Source organism: Pseudorca crassidens, chromosome 18, assembly GCF_039906515.1.
Source record: "Pseudorca crassidens isolate mPseCra1 chromosome 18, mPseCra1.hap1, whole genome shotgun sequence".
NCBI classification, from domain to species: domain Eukaryota; kingdom Metazoa; phylum Chordata; class Mammalia; order Artiodactyla; family Delphinidae; genus Pseudorca; species Pseudorca crassidens.
Window position 1 is genome coordinate 70,524,814 of NC_090313.1, and position 15,886 is coordinate 70,540,699.

The following is a 15,886-nucleotide window of genomic DNA, read 5'->3' on the forward strand; positions in this document are numbered from 1 at the left end:
GTAATTACCTTTTTTTCCACAAGACTTTGTATTATGGAAGTTTTAGGCTTACAACCCAAATTTGAGAAGGAGGTACAGAGATTTCCCATATACCCCCTGCTCTCACATAGGCATAGAGGGCCTGCCCCATTATCAACATCACTCACCAGAATGGTACATATGTTACCAAGGATGAACCTACACTGACACAACACATCACCCAATGTCCATAGTTTACCTTAGGGTTCACTCTTGGTGTTGTACATTCTGTGGGTTTGGACCAATGTATAATGACACGCATCCATCATTAAAATATCACACATAGTATTTTCACTCTCAAAAATCATTCTGTGCTCTGCCTATTAATCTCTCTCCAGCCTCCCTGCAATCACTGATCTTTTGACAATCTCCATATTTTGCCTTTTCTAGAATGTCATATAGTTGGAATCATACAGTATGGAGCCTTTTCAGATTGGCTTCTTTCATTCAGTAATATGCATTTAAGGTCCCTCCATGTCTTTTAACATAATTACTTTTTCCATTGTTCTTTATTTGTTCATGTGGATTCAAGTTCCATCTGCTGTCATTTCTGTTCAGCCTGAAGATTTTCTTCAGTATTTCTTGTAAGGCAAATCTGCTAACAACAAATTCTCTGTGTTTCTCTGAGAATTTCTTTAATCTTTTTTCATTTTTTTGAAGTGTAGTTTTGCTGAATGTTGAATTCTTGGTTGACAGTTTTTTCTTTGAATATGTCATCCTGCTGCTTTCTGGCCCCTATTTCTGATGAGAAGTCAGCTCTTAATTTTATTGTGGTTGCACTGTATATGATGGGTCATTTTTCTCTTGCTGGATTCAAGATGCTCTCTTTGTTTTTGGCTTTCAACAGTTTGACTCTAATGTATCTTGGTATGGATTTCTTTTGGTTAATACTCTTTAAAGCTCATTGAGCTTCTTAGATACATAGATTAAAATTTTCCATCAAATTTGGAAAGTTCGGGGTCTTTTCTTCACAAATTTTCTTACCTCACACATTCTTCTATCTCTCTCCTCTCTTTCTAAGCTCCTGATATATACATGTTTGTATGCTCACGTGTCCTACAGGTCTCTGAGACTTTGTTCATTTTTCTTTCTATTCTTCAGAATTCATACCACCAAGAGAGAGAAACCATATACAATTTGAACAGATTTAATATAAAGAATTATAACATACAGCTGAGTATTCAAAGAATGAAGAATTGACTAGTAAAAAAATAAAACAGGCTTCCCTGGTGGCGCAGTGGTTGAGAGTCCCCTTGCCGATGCAGGGGACACGGGTTCGTGCCCTGGTCCAGGAAGATTCCGTGTGCCGCGGAGTGGCTGGGTCCGTGAGCCATGGCCACTGAGCCTGTGCGTCCGGAGCCTGTGCTCCGCAACAGGAGAGGCCACAACAGTGAGAGGCCCGCGTACCGCAAAAATAAATAAATAAATAAATAAATAAATAAATAAATAAATAAATAAATAAATAAAACAAAACCTCTTAAAAACTACAGAATTGGAGATATAAGGAGAAGCCACTATCCCTAGAGCTGAGATGGTGTACCTAAGGAAGGACCCCCTCCCTCCCATCTGAGATTCAGACCTTCTTGAAGTGGGCATGACCATGGCTCACTGAATGACAGAGAAGTCACTGTGGAGCTGTACCAGCAAAACTTGCTGGAAATCCCCCACTAGGGTGCTGGCAACATCTTTTCATAGGGAAGTATATCCTTGGAGACACTCTAATACAAAATTACCCAATGGGAATTGCCAGGGAGGGGGTAGCTGCTAGCCAGTGGGCACTGCTGACTGTCATGTAGTTCAGGAGCTGGGTGCTGGAATAGCTGCCTGTACTGCAAAAGCTGGGAGCTGGAGAAGCCACACAGGCAACATGAATCTACCAAGTGGGCGCACTGGAACCAGGAGGGAAAACCCCTTCTTCCTACAATGCCTTTCCAGTACCCTCTGCTGACAAGCTTTATTGACAGCTGGCAAAGGGAAAAAAAAAAAAAAAAGTTTAAAGGTCCCAAATCCATGTTCATAGAAGAGGAAAGGAAGGGAAATTTGGAACTGAGAGGCAATATATTGATAACGGGCACATTTCATTCCTTTGGTCATTCATTTCCATATGCAACTTTCTATACACATTTAATTCCTATATAGCAACAAAATACATTTCCAACTAACATGATATAGCTATCCACCTTACAAGTATAAAAGCTCTCCCTCTTTCCCCAAAATGAAAGATACATACATAGTCCAAACAGTTAATGTGTCCATCACAGGCTATAGTAATAAATCCTCAAATTTAGTCACAGTTTCACTGAATATTCTGGTAGCCAAAGACTAAATTATAAAGTTGTTTCCAGCAGCTTGTATATAAAAATAAAAATGAGACAGAAGAAAATGGTTAGTATATATAAACACATGCATATAGCAAGAAGAAAATATGCAAAGATACTCATTTCTGTAATTAGTGTCACAGTTGTAGACGGTATCTATGGATTTCTTCTTTACCCATTTCATCTTTCCCTTACCCTCAGCCAAAACCTTGACTGCTCTGAGCCCTTTACCTGAGTGACCCAACCTTCATTCCTGAAGGGTGTGCCTCCTCAATTGTTCCGCCTTTTTTGGCTGCTATAGTTTTACATTTACCTTTACTATTGGGCATGGAAGTAATAAGATGTGCCCCCTGAGAATCTCCTAGGATCCAAACATAGTTCTTTTTGCCTCCAACCCAATTTTTACATTGTAACATAGATTAATCACTGCATCTTTTTTTTTTTTTTTCTTTCTGTGTTGGTTCAGTGACATAGGAGTCCCAAATTGCTAGTCGGAAGTATCATCTTCCAATTAAATGGAATCATTGTTGTGTCCCTGATGGAAGCATTCCGTGCGTGGGGACTAAGAACTCTAAACCAGAAGTGCTCAAAGCTGTGGTATGGAAAGCAAAAATTCTGCAAGTGAGTTATTACACATTCACTTCTTAATTTCTAGAACCACGTAGACTATGAGGGAAACAGCACCATGTAATGGTCTTTGATTTTTATTTAATTAATTAATTTTTTTGTTTACTTATTTTTGGCTGCGCTGGGTCTTCGTTGCTACGCACGGGCTTTCTCTAGTTGTGCTGAGCGGGGGCTACTCTTTGCTGCGGCACGCCAGCTTCTCATTGTGGTAGCTTCTCTTGTTGTGGAGCACGGGCTCTAGGCGCGCGGGCTCAGTGGTTATGGTACATGGGCTTAGTTGCTCCACAGCATGTGGGATCTTCCCGGACCAGGGATCAAACCCATGTTCTCTACATTGGCAGGCAGATTCTTAACCACTGCACCACCAGGGAAGTCCTGGTCTCTGATTTAAAGCATTTACATATCATGTAAAAAAGAACTCTATCCTTTCAGGCTGTGGTCTCCCAACGGGCATCATAACAGAGTCTTCAGTGAGTCATTGCAACTTCCTAGTTAAACCAGCATATCCTCTGTTAATAATACTTTCTCTCCTCCACTACATTCCTACTACCTTCTCTAGAATTTGCAGAACACTTCAGTGTAAAAATTGGTGAGAGGAGAATTCCCTATTTATCACAGTTTTAAAAGGAATGACTTAGTATTTTACTTTTAAATAAGGTTAAAATGGGCATTGGTTTGAAATACGCATCTTAACGTGAAGGAATTAGTCTTCTAAGTTATGCTTTTCAAAAAACATTTAAGTATGGAATTTCACTAAATGATTTTGTAAATATAATGGATAAAACAGTACATGATTTTCTTATTTTACCTATTGATACAATATGGTATCAACACATTTCTTGATATTGAAGCATCCTTATTATATTAGCTTCCACTGCAATAACCAAAAAACCCCCAAATCTTTGTAACACAAACATGTTACATCAAGGCTGTAGACTGCAAGCTATGTTACAGCCTGCAGGTTGACTGTAGATCAGCTCCACTGTTTTCCTCCTGTGTCCAGGCTGAAGGAACAACAGTAATCATAACAGAGGAGAAAAGACGGATTGAGATAAATCATGGAATTGTTCTTAATGCTTGTGCTTGAAAATGGCAAATCTGACAATCATTCAGATTCCACTGGCCAAAGCAAGTCACATGGTCAAGCACAGCATCAATGAGGTATAAAAATATACTCCTTCAGTAGTGTGGGGAAGGGAGAATGAATATTTGTGAAAAGTAAGTAATGTAAACTGTCATACTCATATTCAAAGAACAGACCCTTTTGGGCCATGGTAAATTATTCTTTTAATATACTATTAAATCTATGTGCTAATATTATATTATTCATATGCATAATCATAAGTGAAAGTGATGTATAATTTTCATGCTTTTTTCCAAGGGTTTGGTAGGATGATTATATTTGCTTAGAAGAATGAACTGGATAGCTTTCTACACTTTTCTCTATGTTCTATATATGGATCTATCTGTTCCTCTTAAGGATAAAAGATTTCACCAGTACCATTTAGAACTGGAGCCTTTTGGGGGAAGTAATTAACTGGGTAACTTAAAAAAAATTATTTTTCTGTTATTGGTAGAATAGCATTAGATTTTTTTAAGTAGCTTTGATTTTCCTAGAAATCATCCTCTTCATGATATTCAAATTTGATAGTGATAACTTATATGTACATATTTAACATGTTTTCTACATGTTATAACACCTCCAACACTTCTAATTTTTACTGGACTTTCCACATTTACTATTTTGTGATTTCTTCACTTTTTTTTCCTATTTTATAATGCATTTACTATATTGCTTTTATCTTCACTGTAGTCTTCCTTTTGCTTTCTTCTTTTTCATTTTCTAAATTATTTAATAAAAGTCTTGCCCATAGAATAAAAAATCTAGCTATAGCAGCATTGCATAATTCCATTAAAATGAAAACTCAGTGAGGGCTGTATTTCTACCCCTTTGTTCATTAATAATCCTCAAGTGTCTAGCACATTATCTTTTTGCACAGAGGAGTTTCACAATATTTGATAACATTCAGAGGAATCTGTTTCTGTATTCGTTTCCTTTTAGACACTATGGTTATTTTTTAATTCCAAGAAGCTTGGATTTTTGTTTAAATTTTCATTATCTTACCTAATTTTGTGGTTTTCAGACTTTAACATCCGTCAAGATAGCTTGGAGAACTTGCTAAAACACTGAGTTTTAAATTTTAAAACATGGGCTCTACCCTCAGAGTTTCTGATTTAGTAGGTTCGAGGTAGGGTTCTAGAATTTGTATTTCTAACAAGTTCCCAAGTGATGCTGAAGCCATGCTGGGGTTTACATTTTGAGATTTACTGGCTATTTCATTGTATGAGAATGTTAATTGTTTCTGCTTTGGAAAATTTATTGCAGTATCTACCATTTTAATTATGTTTTTAAAATCATCATTTAGTATCATCATTTCTTTTTTGTGTAATTGAAGACAGACTAACAGTTGTATAGTAAGATGTATATTAAAACAACGAACCTTGTTGAATTCTCTAAGTTAGTATTATTGTATAGCACAAGACTATAATCTTTTTAAGCATTCCTGGAATTTTTAAATAAAAGACTTATTACAAACTTACAATTGGTTTAGTTAACCAAAATGTACCACTTTTTTCCAGTATTAAGTCTGCTAGCTACATATCTCTGCTATTTCGTGAGGCCTGATTTTGCAAAACCCTACCTATATGTCAAACATTCAGAGCATTACATTGTGGTTCAGACATCACATTTTCCTCACCAGTCTACTCCACAGCAATAGCTTTAGTCCTTTTCATGAAACTATGCTGTGTCAAAAAGTTTTCTATGCAGTGTTCTACTTTTAAGAAGTGATGGACCTTGTACATTTGGATTTTTTTCAACCAATGGTTCCACATTAAGAAACTCTTCCAAATTCTTTAGTCAGTTTTCTGGAGTCTGCCATGTCCTCTTTTTCTCAATTCCATATTCTACTTCCAAAAGTCTTCCTTCCCCTGGCTGTCATTATTTTTTCTCTATGGTATATCTTCGTATTGCAGTATTTTAAAATTATCCTATGCATTGCTTTCTGCTATAAGTTCTACTTAATATGATATTAATATGATGCTTTACTTAGTTTGATACAAGTATGCTCATTGTTTCATTTGTGATTCTTCTGAATAATTTTTAGATGCATCTCTTGTAAGTAGTAAACCACTGGATTTTGTTTCATTATACATCCACTCCAAGAGACTTTTTAGTTTACAGATGTAAGCAATTTATAAGTTTTTATAACTCTTACATAATTCATCTCATTATACAGAAATCAGAAAGCACAAGTACAACAAAAGGAAAAATAAAATAAAATTAGCCATGATCCCATCACCCATACTCAGGGACTGTTACGATTTGGAAGTATATACATTAAGATTTATTTCTATATATTTGGAAAAAGGACACCTATTATACCATTTTGTAATATGATTTTTACTTATCTTTCCAAGTCAACACTCTTCTTCAACCTCATTTTTAAGGATTGCTTAATACCGTATTGCAAAGATATGTTTATGTAACCTATTCCCTTATGTATTTGTTCTTAATTTTCTATTACAAATACAGCTCCTCATACCCATATCTTTCTAGTCAACCGACTATTTCCTTGATCTAATTTACCAGAATTAAAACTAGTAAGTCAAAAGTCATAACTATTTTTAGGGTTCTTGGTGTATTAATGACACATTACTTTCCAAAAAGTTTAGTAAAATGTGAACTCCGACCAGCTACATGAGGGAGTCCACGCTTAGGACTGCCAGAGAAAATATAAGCTGCCAGTTAAATCTGAATTTCAGATAAACAGAAAATAAGCTTTTAATATAAATATGCCCCAAACATTGCATATTTGTTGCTTATGTGAAATTTAAATCTAACTGGGCTTCCTATTTTTATTTATTACATATGGCAACCTTATACCCACTGCATCTTTGCCAGAATTAAAAATTAATTTTTAAAACATTTGGGAAGTGAGAAAAGTAAAGCTTTTATGTATAATTCCTTTAAAAAAAATCTGCTTAAGTTCCTTTCTGAATTATATCAGGGTTTGTTTTTTTTTTTTAATATATTGACATACTAAGGCCAAATATTTTCTCTAATTTACTCTTTAAATTTTTAACAAACTTTACAACTTTTACAAACTTAAAAATTTTTATGTAACAAGAATTATCAACTGTTTTTTCCTTTGATTTCTGATTGCTTTTGTGATTTAAAAAAGGTCCTTTCCTCCTATCCAAAGATTGGATATTCATCTGCATCTTCTTCGGATTTTTGGTTTTGCTTTTCTTTATATGTATTACTTTGTTCTACCTCGAATTTATTTTGAGGCATGTATATTTTACTCATTTCAAATAGAAGAAATGCAATTCTTTTTATATAAAATACTCTTTGGGCATATTATATTTGGGGCATTGCTATAAATACTCTTAGTATTTATAACTGTTTTCCTCAAGTATTGGAGTTGTTTTAACTTTATTCCTTCACCTAGCATTACTTATCAACATAACAGTTATATTCCCAAAACCTGTTACTGTAAAAGAAAGCAGGAATGAAGTATTTAAGGCCTTATAGCTAAAGCACAGTTAGGGGACTGTCGCTATAAGTGAATCTAAAATAATGACAAACAGCTCATTAAATAAATGAACTAATGGCATTTTAACTACTTTTATTTTATTTTTTATAAATTTATTTACTTATTTATTTTTGGCTGCATTGGGTCTTCATTGCTGTGCATGGGCTTTCTCTACTTGTGGCAAGCAGGAGCTCCTCTTTGTTGCAGTGCGTGGGCTTCTCATTACAGTGGCTTCTCTTGTTGCGGAGCATGGGGTCTAGGTGCACAGGCTTCAGTAGTTGTGGCATGTGGGCTCAGTAGTTGTGGCGCATGGGCTTGGTTGCTATGCGGCATATGGGATCTTCCCTCCCGGACCAGGGCTTGAACCCATGTCCCCTGCATTGGCAGGTGGATTCTTAACCACTGCACCACCAGGAAAGCCCCATTTTAAGTACTTTTAAATAGTAATAATTGGCCTCGTTCAATAACAACTCCTCTTCCTAAAAACTATTTGGGATTTCCTTAGCCCATCAATTTTCTCAAGATGCTTATGAATGTGTTTTTGCTTTGTTATAAATATGCATTTTAAGAAGCATTTTTCCTTGGATCTCCACCAAATGATCAGTGTTTCACAATTTTATGAGTCAGTTACTTTACGTAACTTAGATTAATTGAAGGAGAAAATGCCAGTATTCTGTGACATGTTCTTGAAACCCTTCCTAATGCATAGTTTTATGTGTAAGAGAACTTAATGCCAGTGCACAAACAACCACAGTAGAACACTACTGTTACTCTGAAGCTTTCACATGTCTCAGTTTCTTTCCTTTGGTTTCCTATATTTTTCCCACACTTCATTAGAAAAATATCTACGTACACCTCTCTTCTATATATTTTACCTCCTTTTTCTCTTGCCAAGATCCCATGTTTTGTTGTAATTTTTAAAAATATGCTCAAGAAAAATCACGCATATGCTTACAAATATCGTATCCTAAAATTTCACATTTGTGGGAAAAGCACAAGTACATAAATACACATATGTAGAATTTTGTACAACAGGAACTGTAGCTAGGAAGGAAGACATCACTATACTCAACACAAAGTGTTCAACAGAAATTTGCTTAATGGGACTGACTTCCATCTGGAATGGAAGCACACTTAAGGCAGTGGGGTTGATACAATGGCTACAACTATATGACCAAAACATCAGGGCTACTGAAGAAGAGGTAGACACAGTTAGTTCAGTGGTGTTAATGGCTAATTCTGATCAATAATTCTAATTAATACTGATCAATGCTTAAAGGTTCATAATACAGTATAGCATAACCGCTGAAAAAGACCTCCTGGGAAATGGCTACTTTTGTGGTAATATTTAAAAGTCATATAAAAATATCCTTATATTTTTACTTTTTCCAAACTATCTGTATTATAACTGGCATTGCTATAGCACAGGTAGTTCAGCTCGGTGCTTTGTGTCCACCTAAAGGGGTAGGATAGGGAGGGTGGGAGGCAGGTGCAAGAGGGAGGAGATACCCAATATATGTATACATATATCCACATACATATGGGGATATATGTATACATATAGCTGATTCACTTTGTTATATAGCAGCAACTAACACAACATTGTAAAGCAATTATACTCCAATAAGGATGTTAAAAAAATAAATAAATAATTGGCATTGCTCAACTAGTAATGGTAAGCTTAGATACTAAAATATTTTATCTATATCAAATGTCAAGAGTTTTAAATGTACTACTACCAACAACAATTATGGTCTGAATCAGTACTCTTACCAGTTTAGGAGTTAATTTAATTCATCCATATATCAAATTATATCAATTATTACTGGAACACATGCAGTGTGTTAGTCTATTTAAATTGATTGCAGGGCTTCCCTAGAGGTGCAGTGGTTGAGAATCTGCTTGCCAATGCAGGGGACACGAGTTCGATCCCTGGTCCGGGAAGATCCCACATGCCACGGAACAACTAAGCCCGTACACCACAACTGAGCTCTAGAGCCCACGAGCCACAACTACTGAGCCCGCGTGCTACAACTACTGAAGCCCGCATGCCTAGAGCGCGTGCTCTACTACAAGAGAAGCCACCGCAATGAGAAGCCCGCACACCGCAACAAAGAGTAGCCCCTGCTCGCTATCATGGTTTTAGGTGTTCTCAACCATTTTTTTTCTAATGGAGATTCATTCATGTTAGAAGGGAAAAGAAAAAAACTGAAGTCCAGTGAACGGAATAATAATGACTTTTAAAAACTGAGAAGTAAAAAATTGCAGCCAAATGATAACTGGCAATTACAAAAGTATAAAACAATTCATAAATATAAAACCTCACATAATTTTTAAAAGGTAATGTGGAAGAACAGCAACTAGAGAAAGCCCGCACGCAGCAATGAAGACCCAATGCAGCCAACAATTAAATAATTTTTTTAAAAAAATTAAATAAATAAATAAATTGGTTGCAAACATGAAATGATACTATTTTAACAACACAATAATAAATGTGGCTTACCACTGGGGAGAAGAGCCATTAAAATGAGTACAGCGGGTTAATTCAAACTTACTTCCAAAGAATAACTTAACAGAAATGACAGGCAGTTTGAATGAGATTTAAAGCATAACAAGCCAACAGATTAGAAAGTCTGAGAACAGTATCTCCAACACCATAAAAAGGCAGTATTAAGGCTATAGAGATTCAACTGCCAGTGACTGACAAAAAGATTATATATTGCCAGTGTACAAAAAACAGAAAAATTGATCCCAATACCAAGTCAAAACGTGAATACCAGTATTGTTTGGCTAAAACGAAAAGTATTAATAAGTCCATTGATTGTAGCAAAAATAACACTGATAAAAAGATGTCTAGGGAATTCCCTGGTGGTCCAGTGGTTAGGAGTTGGCATGTTCACTGCCAGGGCCCAGTTTCAATCCCTAGTTGGGGAACTAAGATCTCACAAGCCGCTCGGCCAAAAAAAAAAAAAAAAGATGCCTATAACAGTTAAGACACTATAAGAGCTGAATCAACTTATTTTGAAATTTCTCCTCGGAGAAATACTTCTTTCCACAGATGTTCACTACATATCCATTTACAAACTACGTTTTTAGAAAATAGGAGGGAAGGTTAAAAAGTAAGCAAATGGAAGCCAAAATTAATGAATAGAAAATACATTTGAAAGCAAATCTGACACTGGAGTTCTAATCTAATTACTGTATCAAACTCCACCAATCCTTGATTGAAAGTAAATTACATTATCTCACATAATGCTTAAGGACAAAATTAGCCAAGATATGTGGTAATGTTAATAGCCATAATAAATAAATATCATAAATTACTAACTACATTTAGTCAACAAAGTAGGGTTGTTTAATAATGCTCCCCAAAATAAAACAGGTAGCATTTCTAATGAGTAGTGTGTTTTACATCACACCTCCGTTCATCATGAGGGGATTTGTAACAAGTTTCATTTAAAATGAAACACAAAGCATATGCCTTTCTTACCTTGGTTTAAACTGTTTATAATTACTCAGATACAAAGTACTCAGATTCTTAGGGCACTATCATGGTTTTAGGTGTTCTCAACCATTTTTTTTCTAATGGAGATTCATTCATGTTAGAAGGGAAAAGAAAAAAACTGAAGTCCGGTGAACGGAATAATAATGACTTTTAAAAACTGAGAAGTAAAAAATTGCAGCCAAATGATAACTGGCAATTACAAAAGCATAAAACAATTTATAAATATAAAACCTCACATAATTTTTAAAAGGTAATGTGGAAGAACAGCAATAATTAAGAATAGTTAACATCTCAAATATAACACTGATGATACACTGGCAGGAAAGTAACCTTGAGCATTATGGGAATTCCAACCGCCTGCATGTGTTCATATACAGCAAGAGTTTGTCAGGAGTTGGTGGAACCACAAAGCTCAATAGAGTACTGAATTAGAATCCTCAGTTATTTGTGGTAATGCAATAATTTTAGTCTATGAATATCAAATCTAGTAAGGCTGAATAACTCATTCAGTAGGTTACTTCTAAGAAGGCTTTAGTTGTTAGCAATAATTGGTCTACGAAATTGGGCTCATTCGTATGTAAGTGCAAACAATGAGCTTTGCATTGTTCCTTAAGGACTCTCAAAGCCCATGAATCCACTTTAGAACACAACTGATTTAGGGAACCCAGTGTCTGACACAGAGCTAGAAATGAACAATCTAGTGGATGAACCTAAAATATACAGAAATTGATTAATATCTAATTTTATAAAATCATAAAGGTACCATCTCATTGATCTGATGTAATTGTGATAAATTACTTTAATTCTAGAGAATATGGATTCATTCCTCAAAGTTCACAATGAATTCATTCCTTTACTCACTTCAATGACATTATCAAAATTGCTTTTCACTCATAGAAACTTTACTGAGTTATTGCAAAAGCAGCATTTCAGTTGTCTTCATTGGTCTTTAGATATATTAATTTACAAATCGAGGGTATATCACTTATTTTTTTATAATAAGGTCAGTTACATCAAAGCAAACATTCTGAACTTTTTTTTTTTTTTACCAGTTTTAGGAATAATTTCAGTTAGGAACATACCAAACCTATCCCAAAATATCTGTATTTCAATTAGGTGCAAGGATAAAACTTCTAGTGTGCAGTGCATTTTTCTCACTGTCAATAAATGCAGTGCCATAGTCAGGATTTGACAGAATTAATCTAAGAGAAAAGGCCTGCAGAAAAGATTAAGTAAGCCATTTTTAAAGATGAGATGACTATTTTTTCAAATGAAAACACTGTGTACATTTGTAAATGGCACGGTGTAGGTGGAGTGCGATTAGTAGAGGATTTGGAGAAACAAAGGAATTTCGGGAGATGCAAAAGGACTTCGGAAAAGCCTGGTGTCTACCAAAAAGCAAAATGAGAATGTTAGGTTATAACAATTCTGTCCTTAAGTCTAGTCATTTCCCTTTTACTGCCTTTTAACAGCTAATGCGAAGGACAAAAATGACAGCAAAATAATTGAAATATTTAGTATACCTGGTGTCACAGCACCCTCTATCACATGATAATATACAGAACACGTTTATGTGTAGTAGTCGCTTTAATGTGTGAATATTCATTTATGTATAACTATCTGGTTTTAATCCTCGGTTCATAACTTCCCAACAACGGATTTCTCCAGCTTCCCTATCATTAGTAACCAACTGCAAGAGCATTATTGACAAAGCAATCCTGAACTCTAAATTATTGCACGTGTGATCCTAGTACCAACAACTTAAGCATCAGCGGAGAGCTTACCATAGCTATAATTATACACCTCTACCCCCCTGACCTTCCAAATTAAAAACTTCGGGTTAAGCCCAATCTGTCTTACTAAGTTTTCCAGGGACGTCTGATGCGTGCTCACGTTTGAGACCCACCGCTGTAAGAGAAACGCCTCGTGGAGCAGTCAAGTCAGTAGGCGCTGAAGTCTAAAGGAAACTTACTTCATTAACTTTCACTAGTACTCTGATGCTCAGTGAAAGCATCATCCCAATAAAGCAGTTAAGAACAATCCAATGCTAGCTACCTAATATCATCAGGGCTTCGGCCTTCCAGGAAAATCGAGCAAAAATTCATCATCCAGGGAGAATTTACGTTGACTTTGCTGACTTGGGAGAAATGACTTTTCTTCTCTGGTTAGTCTAATAGAAATATGCCACGCAACAAAATCTACATTCATCCTGAGTGTCCCTGAGGCTACCCTTCCTAAATCTTAGCCTGTTTTTATAGCAAACTATCCACTAAATTCCCCGCTCCGCCACTGGCTCCAAACACATACGCTGCATGTTTTTTACAACACTGCTTTAATAAGCGAAAAGAAACAAAAGCTCTTACAGCAAAGACCAATCTAAGCCACAGAGCCTGTGCCATCTTCCCATCCAAGAGAGAAACGGTGGACCCATGTCTCGACAGATTAAGGAATTCATGGCTGAGGGGATGACTGAGAGGACCTCAGGAACAAGGCATGAGGAAACAAACAAAAAAACGTTTTCTTTTGTTTTTCTGGACTTAAAACTAGAGAAAGAACAGTTTCCTCTCCATCTTGGCTATTTATAACCAACACATACAAGCAGCTTCCGCTTCAAAGTCCTGCAAAGTACCTCCAACGCGGGAACTCGTTAGGGCGGAGACTCGGGCTCTCCTTCCCGAGGGCGGGAGAGACGAAAACCCGGGCCCCGTTTTCTCTGGAAGGTTCCGAAAGAAAGACGCGCGCCCCCTCTGCGGGCAGCAAGGGACTCGGCACCAGATGGCGCTGCCGCACCGAGAGCCGGAGCCTGTGCGGCAAGTGAGACGGGAAGAGGCGTCACCGGATCCTTTCCTTCGCGTCCGTCGCCGGAAATGCGCGCTGGCGCCAGCCTCTGGTCCCGGATATTAAGACTTCCAGAGGGTTCCTGCGTGAGGGCGGGACTAAAACCGGAACCGAACGGCGACCTTCGGGTCATGGGGCGGAGGCCCCGGGCGGCGCCAGCGGGGGGATGGTTTCTGGTGCGCGCGCCTCGCCGGAGGCGCGGAGGGGCGGGGCCTCGCCGTGCGCTTGCGCATTGTGAGGACGTAGGCGCCGCTGGCGCGTACGTCTGTCTCTGCACGTTTGCTGGCCCTGCAAGGCGGTAGTGGTGCCGTAGTAGGTTGTTTTTTTTTTTGTTTCCCCCCCCCCCCCCCCGCTTCCCGTCCACAGTGTTTGGCTTTCTGGCTGTGAATCAGGTTTCTGGAAATCTTTGTGGAAAATTAATGGTATATGAGGTAAAAACTCGAGCTGTATTTTCCCTCTTGAGTACTAAGCGATCCAGATGCCTGCTGGGCGCGGTTCCCGTGCTGGGATGGACCCAGTCTTCCCCTCTAAATCTCTTCCTGAACCGGCTCGATCCATCCACTGTGTCTTTAAGCATCGGTCCTGAGGCGGGAGGGGTGTCACTAGGAAAAGGGAAGGCAGGCAAATACACTGCTCGTGTGGAACCTAAAGACGCTTTTTAATTATGTAAAGAAGCTTGTCTTTTGGCTTTTTAGCAGCGCTTTTCTTAAGAATTTAAGGAGTTAATTAGCTTTATTTTTCGGGTTTTGTCAGAAACATTTTATGTTCTGTGTTTTATGGTGTGATCTTGGTCTTTCTCAAATTTTAACTAAAGGAAGGCCGCTTGTGCGAAGCGTTTGAAAGGTAAATTCTGCCCCTTTTACATTTTTACAAGATAGACGCAAACCACTTTTAATAGGCGGACCGTAGTAAACTCGTGAGAGTGCACTGGCTGTGTTTTGTTTTTAGATGCAGCATGGAAACCAAGTAGGTTGGAAAAATAAAATCTGTGTGAAACTGTACCCACCCAGTTTTAATTTTAGACTAATTCTAAAAGTGTCAGCTGCAAGGTACTCAATTCTCCCAAGAAATTTTTTCAGCCTTGGTAGAGACTTTTATCTTTGTATTTCAGAGTTTTGTCCAGTCTGCGGCCTACATAAAAAGTAAGGACTTTTGCAAGCCAGAGCGAGAGGAATAGAGATTTTTGAGCAGTTATACTGAGAGAAACAAAGGGGGACTGGGGTATACAAGGAAGTTAGATTGTCTGGCATAGCCAAATAAGGGCATTTTATGGTTTTTGGATAAAACTTTTTGATGGTTTTGGTAGTAGGTGTTACAAAGAAAGCTACTGCCGGTTGAGGAGTGCCATTGTATTATGTTTATGTGAAAAACCAAAAAAAATTTTTTTAAAAATTGGGCAATATCGAAGGATCATTGAAGAGATCACAAATAGTGTGAGCAGGAGACAAGATGGGGGCGTGGGAAGTGATGGAAGATATTAGGAAACACGTGAAAGAAAAGGTCAGAGCTAAAGCTGTAATAGATGCAGAAAGCCTGATTAGGAAGACGGTGAGGAAGTATAGATTTTAGACATCAAACTGAATGTGTAGAATAAGGAATAAGTTCATCATTCGATGGTTCAGTTTTGGATATATTGCATTTAGCTGCTTATTTTAACTTTCTATACATTCCTGTCTTCCCTGTACCTCATACGACCAACCTTAAATGGAGGGAGTGCTTTTGTCACCATTATGCTAGTAACTTACACTAGGATAGTGCATCACAGTGTGAAGAATTATTTATTTACTTAATTATTTCTATTTGTATATATTCACAAATAGTGATATTAAAGTCACTTCCCTGCAAATCCCCTCAACTCTTTGTCCCTGAGTTCTACTACTTGCCTGGCAAAACCCAGATCATAAATGAACTCATGCATTTATCTTTTCTGTGCTTACACCCAGCAGCTTAACAACTGGGTGGACTAACGTGCTGTCACCCAA

The 15,886-nt window shown here is 37.3% G+C and overlaps 1 protein-coding gene across 1 annotated transcript in view; it reads right to left on the reverse strand.

Annotated features, from left to right (window-relative positions):
- RFC3 (replication factor C subunit 3) overlaps positions 1-13,844 on the reverse strand; it is a 245,617-nt gene extending 231,773 nt beyond the window's left edge. The window contains exon 1 of the mRNA XM_067713426.1: positions 13,696-13,844. The gene's annotated coding sequence lies outside the window, so the exon portion shown is untranslated. The remainder of the gene's footprint in view (positions 1-13,695) is intronic.
- Positions 13,845-15,886: the final 2,042 nt, after the last annotated feature.